Here is a 14130-nt window from a genome sequence, read left to right as displayed (position 1 = left end):
TGGCAAGCTGAAACTATTTTAACATAATGTTTAACATATGTCAAATTGGTTACCTGATGTTAGTGACACGTTGTATTATTTGTATATTCTATCTCACCATTGAGTTAATAAATTAAAATTTCGAAGGTCCTGCATTAAAGCTATAAGTTTTAAGTGATAGTGCTTATTTTCCCGAGTGCACTAGTCTGCTACTGATAGAACAAACCACTAAAACTTACCTTAAGGCTCACGCAACGGGACGAAAGGACGAGAACATAGGCATTTCGTGACTTTATGGCTTTCGTGTCGCGGCAGTCGAGCCCGTCAGCTCCTGCTCCTTGATTGACTTGGCCAGCGATCCGGGGAAAGGGTGGAATGCGGTGGTTTCGGGGGTGGAGCCACCCTTGTTTGCATATTACTTAATGGCATTTGCACTTGAAGTGTGCCAGAAATTACCTGTCCGCTGGCAATTAACTTTTTAACTCATTTCTGGAACAGTTTGCTCGCAATGCGGTAGGCCGAACTATTTCCCTTCAAAGCCTATAAATGCTACACTGAAAATATTTTAAAGTGAATTTTTTAAATATTTTCAAAAGGGTTATCAAACTTATATTTTCTACTGAAAGTATACAAATATAATATTAGGCTTTTATTTGATTTTAAACATTTTTGATTGAAAAGACTAGTAATAAGGCAATATCCTTATTCTACACTTATTGCTCTCGTATCTTTCAGCGTAGCCATTTCCATCCGCGACTCTATCAAAAGTTTTGGCTCATAAACACGAATAGCTCCAGGAACGCTTATGGCGAAAGTTTTCCCGGGTAGTGCTCATCCAAGAAGCGGGGGGCCGATCAATCAACCCCACGGGCAGTCAACACTTTCGAAGGTCCTCGATTAGAATGCCCCACCTTCCACTGGCCACTTTCGTACTCCGCCCGCCATGAGGCCAATCTGTGCATATGTTAATTCAAGTGGAATTAATTGTTTCCGGTGTTTAAGTTTTTCCGCAAAGCAAATTCCCATTCATTGCCGGCGTCTTGGTGCCTCGACTGCGGTTAGTCCATCCCCATCCTCACAAAAGGATCTGCCACCCCTGCAAAACATTTGCATGCAGGTCCTGGCCAAGTTCCCTTCAACGCCCTCGTTTCGGCTTCGATGGATTTTTGACTTTTATATTTGATTTGTAATGTTGTGGTCGACTTTTGTTTTGTTGCCACTTAATGAGGCCAGCCGAGTGGAAGCAATTTCTCCAACTGACACGAACCGAAGGATTTTCCAATTTTTTAAAGGAGTAAAAGAAAAGGAAAATCGAATGTATTCATTTTAAGTAACTTACCAATGCAGATGCAATTTCAGTTTAATGAGCGTATTACTGGCGTAGTTGTCCCAATGCATCGGTGGAATTTTTTAATTAGTCTCCTTTTATTATGGATACATCCTCGTCGATGCCTTTGGGGTTCACTTCCGGCACATATCCCTTTGGCCAGTGCAGCATTCCTTTGATTCCATTTTATCCTTGTGCATTTTTCACATTTTCGCATTTTGCCAATTTTTCAGCGCGACCCTCGTCGGCGTTTGGTAATTGTGATTGATTCCTGTGAGTCTGCAGTTTGATGTGTTTTTAATTAAACTTTCAGTGATATGCATAAATACTTGGAACGGAGTGAAATTGATGGGAAATGAAGGCAGCTTGGCCAGCGAAAACCTTTGAAAATCCCTATTGAAATCCATCGGCTTTCATCGAGTTTAAATTTAAGTTTTGTGTCGAATTAAAAGTAAACAACATGTTCATTAATCCCGCCCCGCTAGTCACCATCGCCAGGGTGGATCTGAGATCCTGGCGAGGACACCCCTTTCAAGGACTATGTATCTGCAACCCCCGGACTGTCATACTTTTCACCCATTTCTGGTCTTGTTTGCACACATGTCATACAAGGCACTTTTTTGACAAATCGTTAAAAGCGTGTTAATAACTGCTGCAACACGAAACCATCGAAATCACCCCGGCGGAATGCAAAAATGTTGAATAGATCTTGCACCCGAAATACATTGGCAATTTCCTTTGTCATACAACACGGTGACATCTCTATAGACCTCTATAGATACAGATGCGTTTCTCCAGATTACATAATGCCCACCAAGCCAAGCCTGGAAACATTGTATGCCCATAAAGGGCAGTTTAACTGGTGCGATCTGCTCATCGGATAACGAACATATGGCAATAGATATGGGTTGATACGCCAACTTTTCATTTATGGTTAAATATGGACAAAAAGGATATAAAAGCCGTATTTTTTTGTTTTTGAGTATAAGCAAAGACCCTAGAATATTCTAGTGTCTTTGGTATAAGTATATATTCAGAAGGACAATTGGCAATGTATGTTTATGCCAGAGTTTCTATAATAAATTTCATACACGCTGACAATATTTCTTTTAAGAACTATGTTAAAATAATATTTCACTAAAAAACCTACATTGAAGAATGCGAATTTTTGTAGTACACACAATTTTCTGTTCAAGCTCGAAAGATTGCTATGAAAAATGATTGCCCTGCCATGGAAATAGATTCAGTGTTTTCTTCTCATTTTTCCTATCCAGCTAGCAGGCCATTCACGGCCTAGTTTAATTTAATCTCGAACGAAACAAATAACTCGCTGGAATAACTAACTGATGGGCATTTATTTTAATATTCTCCAGCTCGCAAATTCGAGGCTGGGACAAAGGTGACGCGAATCCCAGCCGATGGAGAACGATTTTTCCTGGGGCGATTGATGAGCGGATGTGGACGTTTGGCAGTTGGCAATTTCGCAATTGAAATGCAACGTTGATTTTGATTTGAGTTGCAGAGTTATTGAGGCGCAGTCGGCCGGTGGAAGGGACAAGCGATGGGGACGGCGGGATGCCGTTGCAGTTGGATTTTTTATTGCAGTTATTGACACGTAACAATTGCCGTGAGCCCCCGCAATCCGTACTGCCCAGATTCCAGCCCCAAAATGTCAGCCTGACATCCGTTTTTTTGCCATCAGTTTTTTACGCCAGTTTCTGCTGTCGATTTTTGGCGTTTCCGTTTCCGCTGATATTCAATTTTGTTTGATTGCTGTCGTTTTTAGTTGAACGATTTGTCCACTTCTCCAGCGATGTTTACATTGAATGGCCGAACGCGAGGCCATATTTCAGACAGGATTCCACCCAAAAAAAAAACCCCTACCCATTCTGACACATTTGAAGGCGCTTGGGAAAATTGTGTTTCGCTCCTGGAATTATTCCATACCAACCAGAGATCCTGGCACATACTAGCCGAAATTATGAACGCTAAGCGGATTACGTTTAACACGATTCACTGGAGAGCAGGTCGGGTGTCTGGTTAGCAATGGAGTCACGTGGCTTGCTACGTAATTCGAGTAAAGACGGAACGTGTCGGAGCTCAGCTCTAATTATGAAATTAAATACAAATTAAAAAGCCCATTCAAAAAATATGCCGTAATATAAACGCCTGGCGGCGTTGCAAATTCAAGTGGCAGCGTTTCAAATATCAGAGCTTTCCATCCCATTTTGTATTTATCTTGTTCCCGTTGCCATGCTTATATGATGGCGATATACATATCGTTTAGCCTCCTCCACTTTTGGAGTTTAGGCCGTCTTGTTTGCCCAATAATCTGAAAGTGTTTCGTCATTGTCGTCATCATCATCATCATCCGAATGCTGATCGATTTAGCTGGCTCTTTAACAGTGATTCTTTTCTATAGAAAAAAAGGAGTCACCATGAGAACTAATGTAAAAATCAATATATTTGATGTAGATAATATACATATAAATCTTTAAATTTTGTGGTAAATAATATTACATTTTTAATGCTTACAGATTCTGCATCATTTGACTTTATCTTTATATTCACATTCATTTTAAATTGATATCATTATAGAGCAATTCGTTACCACTGTGCAGAGCTGTCAAGATTTCGCTCATCATTCGCCCCATCATTATGCCAAGTTTATGGAAACCAAAACGAGCCAAGTCAAAATGGGGCGTGGCAGGGGGCTGGATGGGTTTCGAAGGAAAGAAAAACATATTATTCAATATTTAAAAGTTCGTCTTCCTTCCTTCCGGCGGAACTGTCTTCCGCTCGAATTGATCGATGACGCTGCTCTAGCCGCCTGATGAATACTTTTCATCCCCTGACATAGCTCTTCATAGCGCCATGGCTTTCCTGGCTTTTCCGCCTCACCTTGCCAACCGCCACCCACCCAGCGCGCTAAGCCACCACTTGGCATGATAAATTTAATTCCGCTTCTATTTTGATGGCACTTGTCAATTCAAATACTTTTGCCAGTCTCTCTCTGCGATTTTTTGTGTGCCCTCATTGTAGAGCTTCTTCTTTTGTTTTTGTTTTCAGAGGAGCGCTCAAGGGCTCTTCAGCACCAGCCACGCCCCCCTCCCCACCCACCGCATTGTGCTCAAAGGCTGCGAAAAGTTGAAGGATTTTGACGCATTAGAGTGCTCCCCCAGGGCCAAAGGTCTCAGAAGGGAGTGGGTGGGGTGGGTGCGCTTAGACACCTGCAAGCAAATGAGTGCATTTGTTGTTGCTCATCGTAATGGATGACGAGTTGTCAGGAATTGAACGATGCCTTCAATTACCTATTGCTGATAAAATATTCAAAAAAATATATATATTCCAACAAAACATATATATTTTCTTATACCTAATGTTTGGTAATAAAGATTTCGAAACCAGCAGTTGTTGTAACATACTTTTAGGTAAAAATGTAATAGATACAAACTAGAGTTACTCTTTCATACCAGATTTATGCAACGCAAAGTAGCTTAAGAATATCAAAAATTATTATCCACTTATAGAAAATGTATCTATATCTAGTAGCTTCCCTTCCCGAAAAACCTCCTGCTATCTTCCCCATTTTGTCCGACATTAACCACTAATGAAACATGGACAAGAAATCGATCCCCGAGCTTTGCGCTCCCCCCATTTTTCTCGTTTCGAGTCGAAGCACTTAACTTTTCTTGTAATCAGACAGCGCGGACACGAGATTCATCCACCATTATGATGGTCCCAGCTTCAATTTTAAGTTTTTCCCCGAATGACCCGGACTTTCCCCAAGGGAGCTGCTGAACTGGGACCGAAAATGATGACTTAATATACGAAAATCACGAAAACTGATGGATTCCTCTGGGGTGTTTTTTACTTGCAACTACCGCTGTGTGCTGTCCTTGTTTTCGTTCACGTCCTGCCCGACTTCCTGACCCTTAGTCCTGTCCTTTTGCGACAATTTCACGCTCCTCGCACGCCGCTGACAAGCTGACAGCTGCCACTTGAGCGATGGCGTTTATTAGTTATTAAACGACGTGATATATGCTCGGGGCCCGTGACACGCCTCTCATCCGCCGCCCCCCGCAATTGGCCAACACTTTGGCGCCTTAATGAGACCGCCTGTGGAAAATCGCTTGCTGGAACCGGACATCTGCGGTTCTGCATCCGGATGCCGACTCGTATTCGCAACACTTTATTTAAACTTTATTTAAGGTCCATCAGAGGCGAAAGTGACACTACAAGAAGGCTGAACAATTGCACAACTGGAAACTATCAGACGTACCAAATAATTAAATTAAGTTTTTTCCAATTTTACTAATCTATCTGTGTGCCAAGTTATTCAAGCCAGAATTGAGAATCCGCCATTGAAATAGTATTAATACCCTTGTAAAACTGATTGATAATAGTTTATTGTTTGTTCAATGCCCTGCATAATGTATGCGTATAAGTTTCGTAACTATAATTGCCAAAATGCGAAGTTGTGTCATCCCGGGAAAGAAAAAAAAGGCAGAACCCTTGTCTCCCAGCCCATTTGACTCCGTTCAATTTGAGCTGCCTACAGTGCGCTTCTATTTGTTTATACTTATTTCGTTTTCACACCCCCTTGCGGGTCGTCCCATTCTTTACCAGATTCCAAAACCTGGATCCACCCCACCATTCGCAGCCTCATCATCGTCATCAACAGTCGTTTGAACTCGGAATCGCTCTCAGGTTACTTTGTTTTCCTTGGCCGCCGTTGTTTGTGTTTATTTCCGTTTCACTTTTCGTTGGGTTTGTTTGTCATTTTAAAAAATGCGTTTTTTTTTTTTTGTATTTCAAAATTCAATTGTGGACGGCCGCAGTGCTTTTGGAAAAAAATCAAACCAACCCCCTAAGGTAAAGGTATTGAGCCCTTTGCCGACTTCATCTTCAACTTCCCCTGCGGCTAATAACGTCCTCGTCAGTTCCGGCAGCTCAATCCTGGCACCCCCTGGAATCCGGAGTCCTTCTTGTGCTTTTCGGTGTCAGCAAATTATGGTTGAAATTTTAACACAAATTTGTTTGCCAGCGTTTTTTTACCCAGCGGGGTGTTTCCCCTTCCAAACTTGAAAATTTCTTAAGTTTGTTATTTTTTAACGAAAGTCAGGATCAAAAGTATGGATTCAAAACCTAGAAAAACCAATAACAAAAAGAAAAGGAAAGAAATATTCCAAGATCAAATCTTATAACCATTAAGTTAACTAAACCCTGTCCTTTGCCGATTTAATTATGATAGCTATCTTTTGAATTCCCAGAGATGGTAAATAAATTGCTATCGGAATTAAGCTCCGAGTTGGGAACACCGGAGTTCGTGTTGTCCCTAATCCTTTGACACGTAATCCCTCACGCGTTCCGGGATCGTCACCGTGTCTACCCCGTTCTATTTACTCCGGGAAGGCGGACACTTGCGCCCCATTTGTCATTTTCATAATGGGCGCAGGGTAAGTCGGTGGGAGCGTGTCGTCGAGGCCATACCTCGCGGATTACAAAAACGAGACGGAGGCGCGACTCCGGTGGCACGTGACTGGAGGATGAGTGTCAGGTCAGGCGGAGATCACTATCGGACGGAACACGGATGTTTATGTTCACCTAAGACGCGGCATTACACGGCAGCCCAGCTCGCCGAGTCAAATGACACGTAAACCAAGTCGTTTAAGGTTGCCCTGTCCCAGATTTCCTCAGCCCACGGATTACCTTTGTCATTTTCGAAAAAAAAAATATATAAGATATTAGCTATACGAAATATAAGATATGGTATTGTAATTTCTAGGACAAGCAATAAAAATGGGACTTAGGCTTACAAATTGTCAAATCAAATTAAATCTATGCAAATGGCTCACATGTAGCCAATAAGAAGTGGACTTAAACGCGGTTCAAAAGTGGGAATGACTTGGCAACTGTCAGTTTTCATTTGGAGGCAACCGAGCCGAATTGATTGATTTATTTTGGCAATTATGTGCATTCGATTAAAAGTCACGCGGCGCTGGCTAATAATATGCAGGGATCCCATCCTAGAAGCCCACTCCAGAATCCTCGCCTAGCGGAGGAAAAAACAACATAAATCCCCAGAAATATCCCATGGAGCTGGGGGATTACATGGTCCTGAATTGAAAACCAATTGCGACTGGGATGAAAAATCGCGCCAACAAACCCAGCGGGCGATAATGGAGGGGATGCTGGAATGGAACCGGAGCAGGACCTTCGTCGGAATGGGGATAATGTGGGGGGATGTGGCCTGTTTACAATGTCGCTCGACTTGGACAAGGGGATTTCTTTGTTTTGGTTTGGTTTTAATTTTGAGCAACGAATAAATTAAATCAACCGACATTCGAAATAATTGCCGGAAATTGGTGACGTTGTTGAAATTTCTTCACCGCTTTTCAATTCGAACAGCAGTGAAGTTGGTGTCCGGTGCTTAATAAGATTATGCGTGACCCGGCGAGCACGGCTTCCATTAACAAGGACCTTCAGGAGTCCACAAATTCGAGGCTTAAATTAAACGTATGACAGACAAGTTAAGTCAGCGTTCAGATGAATTTAAGAGAGGTTGAACAACATTGAAATACAAGAAAAGTACACTATGTTCTATGTTCATATCTATTTGTAGCAAGAACAAGTAAGTTATATCTTTAATTGTTGGAAAAAGTTATTAAGTTGACGGGTCAGGTGTGAGCTCCATACTTTATGACTGGCAATTAGTAATAAATCAGTGCTATAAGAAAGCACAATACATAGTTTCGGATATTTATGAGCCAAGTTGCAAGCATTCGTCTTGAGAATCCGCCTTGTCTCCGATAAATCAAAACTTTGTTCGCCATAAATAAAAGAATGGCTAATAATTACAGCTGTTGTTCGATGGACAAAGTCCGCACACAGTACACCCAATCCAGGTCCTTTCCAAACGCCCACTCCTGCTCCACGGGAAGAAATGTAAATGAGTCTCTAGCGACTAATAAATTCCCAATTACACATGGACGGGCCCTGACTGACCAGGGACTCTTCTCCTGATGCCCAGCACACAAGGTCCACTCATAAAACTATGCCGGCACACACCCTGCACACCTCACACCACCTCGAACCAGCAATAAACTAAAAAGCATAAATTTCTGAAAACGACAAATTCATGCACTTGGTCGAACTCTGGCGGAGGGGAGGAAAGCGAAGGGAAAACAGGGAAAAATCAAATGGAAAACACAGAAAATCACAATTACATACGTGAGGTGAGGGGTGAATTCGGGAGGACGAACGGAGCACTTGAACCGCTGTCGATGTCCAATTACGGGTGACGCCGATGACTCCGGCAAATGCCAACATCTGTGACCCCGTGCAAGATGGAGATGCGTGAATGCCCTCCGGCAATCGCATTTGTTCCGATTGCCTCGACTAATGCACTAGATTGATAACCCCGATCTCGAAATGTTCTGCCTGTCCATGTCCAAGGATGTTGCTGATGTCATTACGCAAGTATGTATGATGAATTCAAAAGGTTCTGATAAGCGGCGAATCGATAGCTTTCTTCGTTGGAAAACATATGGAAAAATCAGCAATGATTGAAAGTGTAATTAGGCGAGAAAGAAATTGGTATATCTAACTAAATTTAGAAATTAAGCAATATATTATCAAGCACTAAAGTATTTTATCTAAAGATATACCTCTATAGGTATCAAATCAAACCATTTTTCGTTAATAGGCTTTGTCCTTCTTGGTCTGAATATCCTTTAAAGGACAATACACCCCAATTACCATTTAGCCAGACTTCCCAACAAGAACTCACACATATCGGACCTCGTTAAAATTCCTGCGAAATCAGTGCGAATTGAAACGGGGACTCGAAACAGGAAAATGAGAAAAATAAACCGAACGAAATCGCAAATATTTCGTATCCTTACTTATGTTTTACGATTTTCGTGAATCCGAGTTTGTGCCAGTGTGTTTTCCGTTTGGGTTTGGGGTTCTCCCCCCGCAGCTCATTTGCCGGATAACCCCACATACGTTGGTTTTTATTCGTTTTTATGCCTTTTTGCATACTTTATATATTTGTGCAAAATTTATGTGCGCTATTGTTTTTATGGCATGCACCCATTTCGCCCCATGTGCCATATACATGTATACGTACACACATAAGCTATGCCCCTTGTCCTGTAAGATGGCGAAAATGTTATCCTTGTTCGAAAGGCATTTTAATGTCAGCCTGGGGTTGGGTGGCAGTGGCACTGGCACTGCGAATGGGAATGGGATTGGAATTGGATTGGAGCCGTGTGGTTGGGTGGCTGTTCTGGCACTTTTCTGCAAATTATGGCACATGCGGCGACGTCGGCATTATGCCTGATCCTTTTGCCTTTGATATGGCATACCAAGCATGTACAAATCCACTCACACACACACAAACACACATAAACGAGTGTGTTTTTATGTAAATCCATATCTATACATATATATATGTATATATATGCCTGGAGCCCTATCTATCCCCCAGTATGCTGCCACTTAAGCCGCTTATGTGGCAAACACATGAAATAAAAATCAAATGGTGGAAAGGGAAGAGAAGGGGAAAATTCGAGAGGGAGAGCGGAAAATCCTCGCATAACGAGCATTTCCCTCTGCCATATTTGCGTTATTTTATTATCATTTTTCTTCGACGTTCTTGTCGCTAGGAAAGATTTCCTTGCAAAATGGCTGGCTGACTTGGGCTTTTCTCGCGATGATAATGTTTACTCGACTTTATTCTATCTCGTTTTGATTTCTAAACAAAAGTACAAGCAACTTTGTTATTTACGTAATTTTAAAAATAAATTGTAATAATAAGAGTCCTCAAATCTACCTCTTATCCACAGACTATCTCAAATACAAATTGTTAAACATTTGCATCTGATAACAGCTAGTGACATTCCCAAGCTGACATAAATGTATCTCTAAGATCGTTGTTATATTTGGCGCTTATGATCTTGCGTTATTTGACCTTATATATCATTGTAATATTTTGCTGAAGCATTTCTTTCCGTGTCTCTATCTGCTATTTTGTACAGCAGAATGATGCTCCCTTGCATTGGCGCTCCTCACTTTTATATCTTTCAGATATGAGTTGCCATAAACTGTACGTGTGGGCGTGGGCTTATGTGTATGTGTATAAATGTGGATGTGTGCCACAGATACGAATCCAATTTCTCAGAGGCAACAATAAAACTCGGCTCAATCTTTTGGGGGCGGCGCTGTAGATGGTATGTAACCGAATCTGAAACCAAGAACGGGCCTGAGATGACGATAAGCGAAAATGGCGAACCGCCTTATGACGCGACTTAACGGGATTCCATGCGCCCTGATTATGGGCATAAATACGAGCCACCCACCCCCAAAAGCACGATACATGCGAGGAAAATTTAAATAAACTGATAAACGAATCCGCTCTAAGCCCCAGCCAACGTTGATGACTGTTTCGCTTGTTTCGCCTTGTACCCCCCATCCGACACAGTTGAAAAGATACAACTTCTGCCAGGCAGAAGATACAAAAATGAAGACGAAACGGGACAAGCTGCTTTAATTAAAGCCAAAAGTAAGCCCCCGACGCAGCGTAGCAATGGTGGCCAGGAGGGAACCAGACCAGATCCGAGGACCTGGTCGCCGGTCCGCTTGTTTATGACCCGCAACGGTCGCAGCGATCAGATACAGTATCTTCACCTGACACTGCGACTGGGTATGGGTTTGGATACGGTTGTGGGTATGGGAACGGGCATGGGTATGAGATCGGGCATGGGTCTCAGCCATGACGGTGACAATTTATGACGTACAACCTGGCCGGCGAACAGGAACCACTTCGCCCGGTAACCATCGCTTGCAGCAATGGATGCTCCAGTAGCCGCCACTGGCCAATGGACGGCGAGCTTATGAAAATCATAAACACTGAACGGCGGCCGACGGTGACATTCGAGCAACGAATATGCATTTTAATAAAATATCCTAAAAGCCACATAAATCACATCCGGACAGAGCATCGCGTGCTCCAGGTGGACTTTATCGGTCGGCTGCAACTTAATGGGTTTACCAACTTCCCTTCAATCTCCACCACGGAGCAGTTCTCTGCCCCACATCGGCATCGTAGTGATAAGTTTCGGTGCATCCATTTAAGTTTGCTAATCTTTGGAGGTGGTCAATTGCTTCGATTGCATCGCATAGTTATAGTGACAACGTTTCAGAGGATTTCGAACCAAAGAAAGAAATTACTCCAATATATCCACGATTCCATGGAGTAACACTTTTATTTCCTTACGAAAAAGTTCACAAGGTTGTTGGGTCATAAAAAAAAAAGCTGGCGTTGCCCTTGAGCTGTTCGAAATTATTTAATCTATGTCCAATTGGACCCATCAAGTGCCAACTGTCAAAATATTCAAAACCGACACTTTTCGTCTAGACTTGGCCAGCCGCAGGCGCAGTTGGTCATACTTCTGGGCCAATTATCAATATCTCTGGGCAGGAAGTGGAGCAGGTTGCCGGGCATCCAAGGATACCAAACTGGAGCGGCTATAATTATGACATATGATGGCATATACAGATGCCAGGAACGACCCATGTCAAAAAGTCCGTACATACAGGCATAATTTGGAGCGATTCGGAGACGTGGACGAGGGTCTTAGGTTCGTGGAATAATGATGCTGGCTTCTTGACACATTTGAGTGCTAATTTAGGAGTCTCGCACATGACCATGGTCAGGGATGCATCGATTACTGAAAGTATGGGAGAGGTGTCATGAGTGCTCCGATCCACTGGCAGGATCATTAAATTTTGCTCAAAAGAAGAGAAAAATAATGAAGCTACTTATCATAATTTACGTAGAATATCTCTGGAGATTTTATAGGATTTTATAAGATTGCAAAATGATTGGTTATGATCCATGTTCATCAAGGAACTCTTGAAGGGTCAAGAACCTTTGAGATTATTTAAATTATTTAAATGTAATACAAATTAATGAATAATTAGAAAAACTTAAATAATATAACATAAATCTTTGTTTGCCAGCGCTTAAAGAAGACTAATACTTTTTCTTTGAGTGCGAAATAATGCCGATGAAAAGTAAATACCAAAAATGAGACCATAATCAACATGGCACATTGTATACATTGTGGGTCCGCCTGCCACCCCCCAAGCTCACCCCTCCCCTCATTTCTATCACCCAGACAGATATTTAACGATAACACCCAAGGATATCAAAATCGAAATATCGTTAGACGGTCCCGCGCAAAATGCTTGACAAGCATAACAAACAGTGGGTACATGGGTCCTGGGTCCCAGCCAAGGCTTTTATGATGGTGACGACCGCCCACAGGACCTCCCACCTCCCCACCAACACCACACCCAGCCACCACCCACTGCGTCGCATTCAACATGGCGTCGGCTGTTGGTGTTTCGCTTTCCCTGCGCGCTGAATGGTATGGGATTCCCCCGGTTTGGTTCGTTTTGGTTCGGTTTGTGTGCGATATAAACGAAGTTTACCAAATAAATAAGAGCCCTCCGCCTCATCTCGTCTAGCGATTGGGTTGCAATATATCGCGTACGTGCTGGCATGCCATAAATATGTGGCCCATGTAGATGCGATGCGATGCGAGGCAACAAAATTATATTTCTGTTTGTGTTTGCAACAATTTATTTTTCTCTCCGCCACCTCCACCCACTGCCACGCCCACCTCGCAGATAAAGCGAAAACATTTTTCCAGCTCAACTCGCTGCGCAATCGATAACGATGAGGGAGACAAAGGAGCCATCGACACCGAATCGTTTCAAGGATGGGGATTTCCCGAGCTTATTAGATAGATACATCGTAACATAGAGTAGCAAGTGTTCCGAAGGTAAACTTCAAAATATGTAGTGCAAGCAAATTTGGCCAAGACCGCAGCATGTGGCATAGTTCGAGGGAGGAGCAGGGATCCGTAGTCAGCCCATATATCCTTTCATATTTGAGTTTTGTGCAGGGCAAAGGTACAACGCCCTTTTATATTCATGGGGGCCAAGGAAATAGAGATTTTCACAAATCTGTCTCTTCACTCAAATATGTACAAAAGGTTTGTAAGTAAATTTTAAAGTATGAACACAGTTTGTAACAACGCATTTCTTGTCTTAATGAAATAATTTTAAAATATAAAAAGAGAAGAATAAGCACACTTTTATATATTATTTATATTTATATTTCCTATTTAAGGGGAGGGAAAAAATTATTAGTATTTATGCTTCAATTCAGTTTAAAACGCTAGTTTTGCCAACGATTTCTATGGATTGAAGTATATTGAAGTATTGAAATATTTTTGAAGTGCGCTTACATCGCAATTCCACTGTTAAATTTGCGACCAGCACTCAAGAACAGCAGCAAGAAAAACAAAGAAACTTTTGGAGGAAAATGGCAGCAGAAAAATCGGAGCACAAGCAACAAGCCAACAAATTTAAAATGTGAAAACTTTGAAAGTAGTTGAAAGTTGGCAGCAGGCGAACGAACCGCAGTCGCCAGAGAAAGGCGATGTGCAGTTGGAAAATGGGGGAAATTCTTTGTCTAAGCAGGGGCACTGCGGAATGCGGAGGGGTGCAGGTGCAAACAGGGCTGAGAGATACGGGCGCACGACTACGAATACGGATGCGAATACGGATACGGGACTCGATGATTTGATGTAGCTGAAAATTTGCCGCTGAGATTTTCTTTGTGGTTTCGACTTCTTTTGATATGAGAGCATTTTCCAACGTGCTGCACACTCAAGAGCAGCTAACCCCCAATCCCGCCGCCTGTCATTTGCCAATTCAACGGAAAACTTCAAAGAAGCGGCAGTGCA

General features: G+C 42.4%; 1 long non-coding RNA gene across 1 annotated transcript, besides 1 other annotated feature; it reads left to right on the top strand.

Moving 5' to 3' along the window:
• The first annotated feature begins 2292 nt into the window (after window positions 1-2292).
• Window positions 2293-2331: a mobile genetic element.
• Window positions 2332-11660: 9329 nt separating this feature from the next.
• lncRNA:CR43409 (long non-coding RNA:CR43409) lies at window positions 11661-12106 on the top strand. Its single transcript, NR_047936.1, has one exon. It is a non-coding gene; the product is annotated as a long non-coding RNA:CR43409 (long non-coding RNA).
• Window positions 12107-14130: the final 2024 nt, after the last annotated feature.

The sequence above is a fragment of the Drosophila melanogaster genome, chromosome 2L, assembly GCF_000001215.4.
Source record: "Drosophila melanogaster chromosome 2L".
Taxonomy (NCBI): domain Eukaryota; kingdom Metazoa; phylum Arthropoda; class Insecta; order Diptera; family Drosophilidae; genus Drosophila; species Drosophila melanogaster.
The sequence above is the reverse complement of the archived record's forward strand: the minus strand, read 5'-3'. Positions and strand labels throughout refer to the sequence as shown.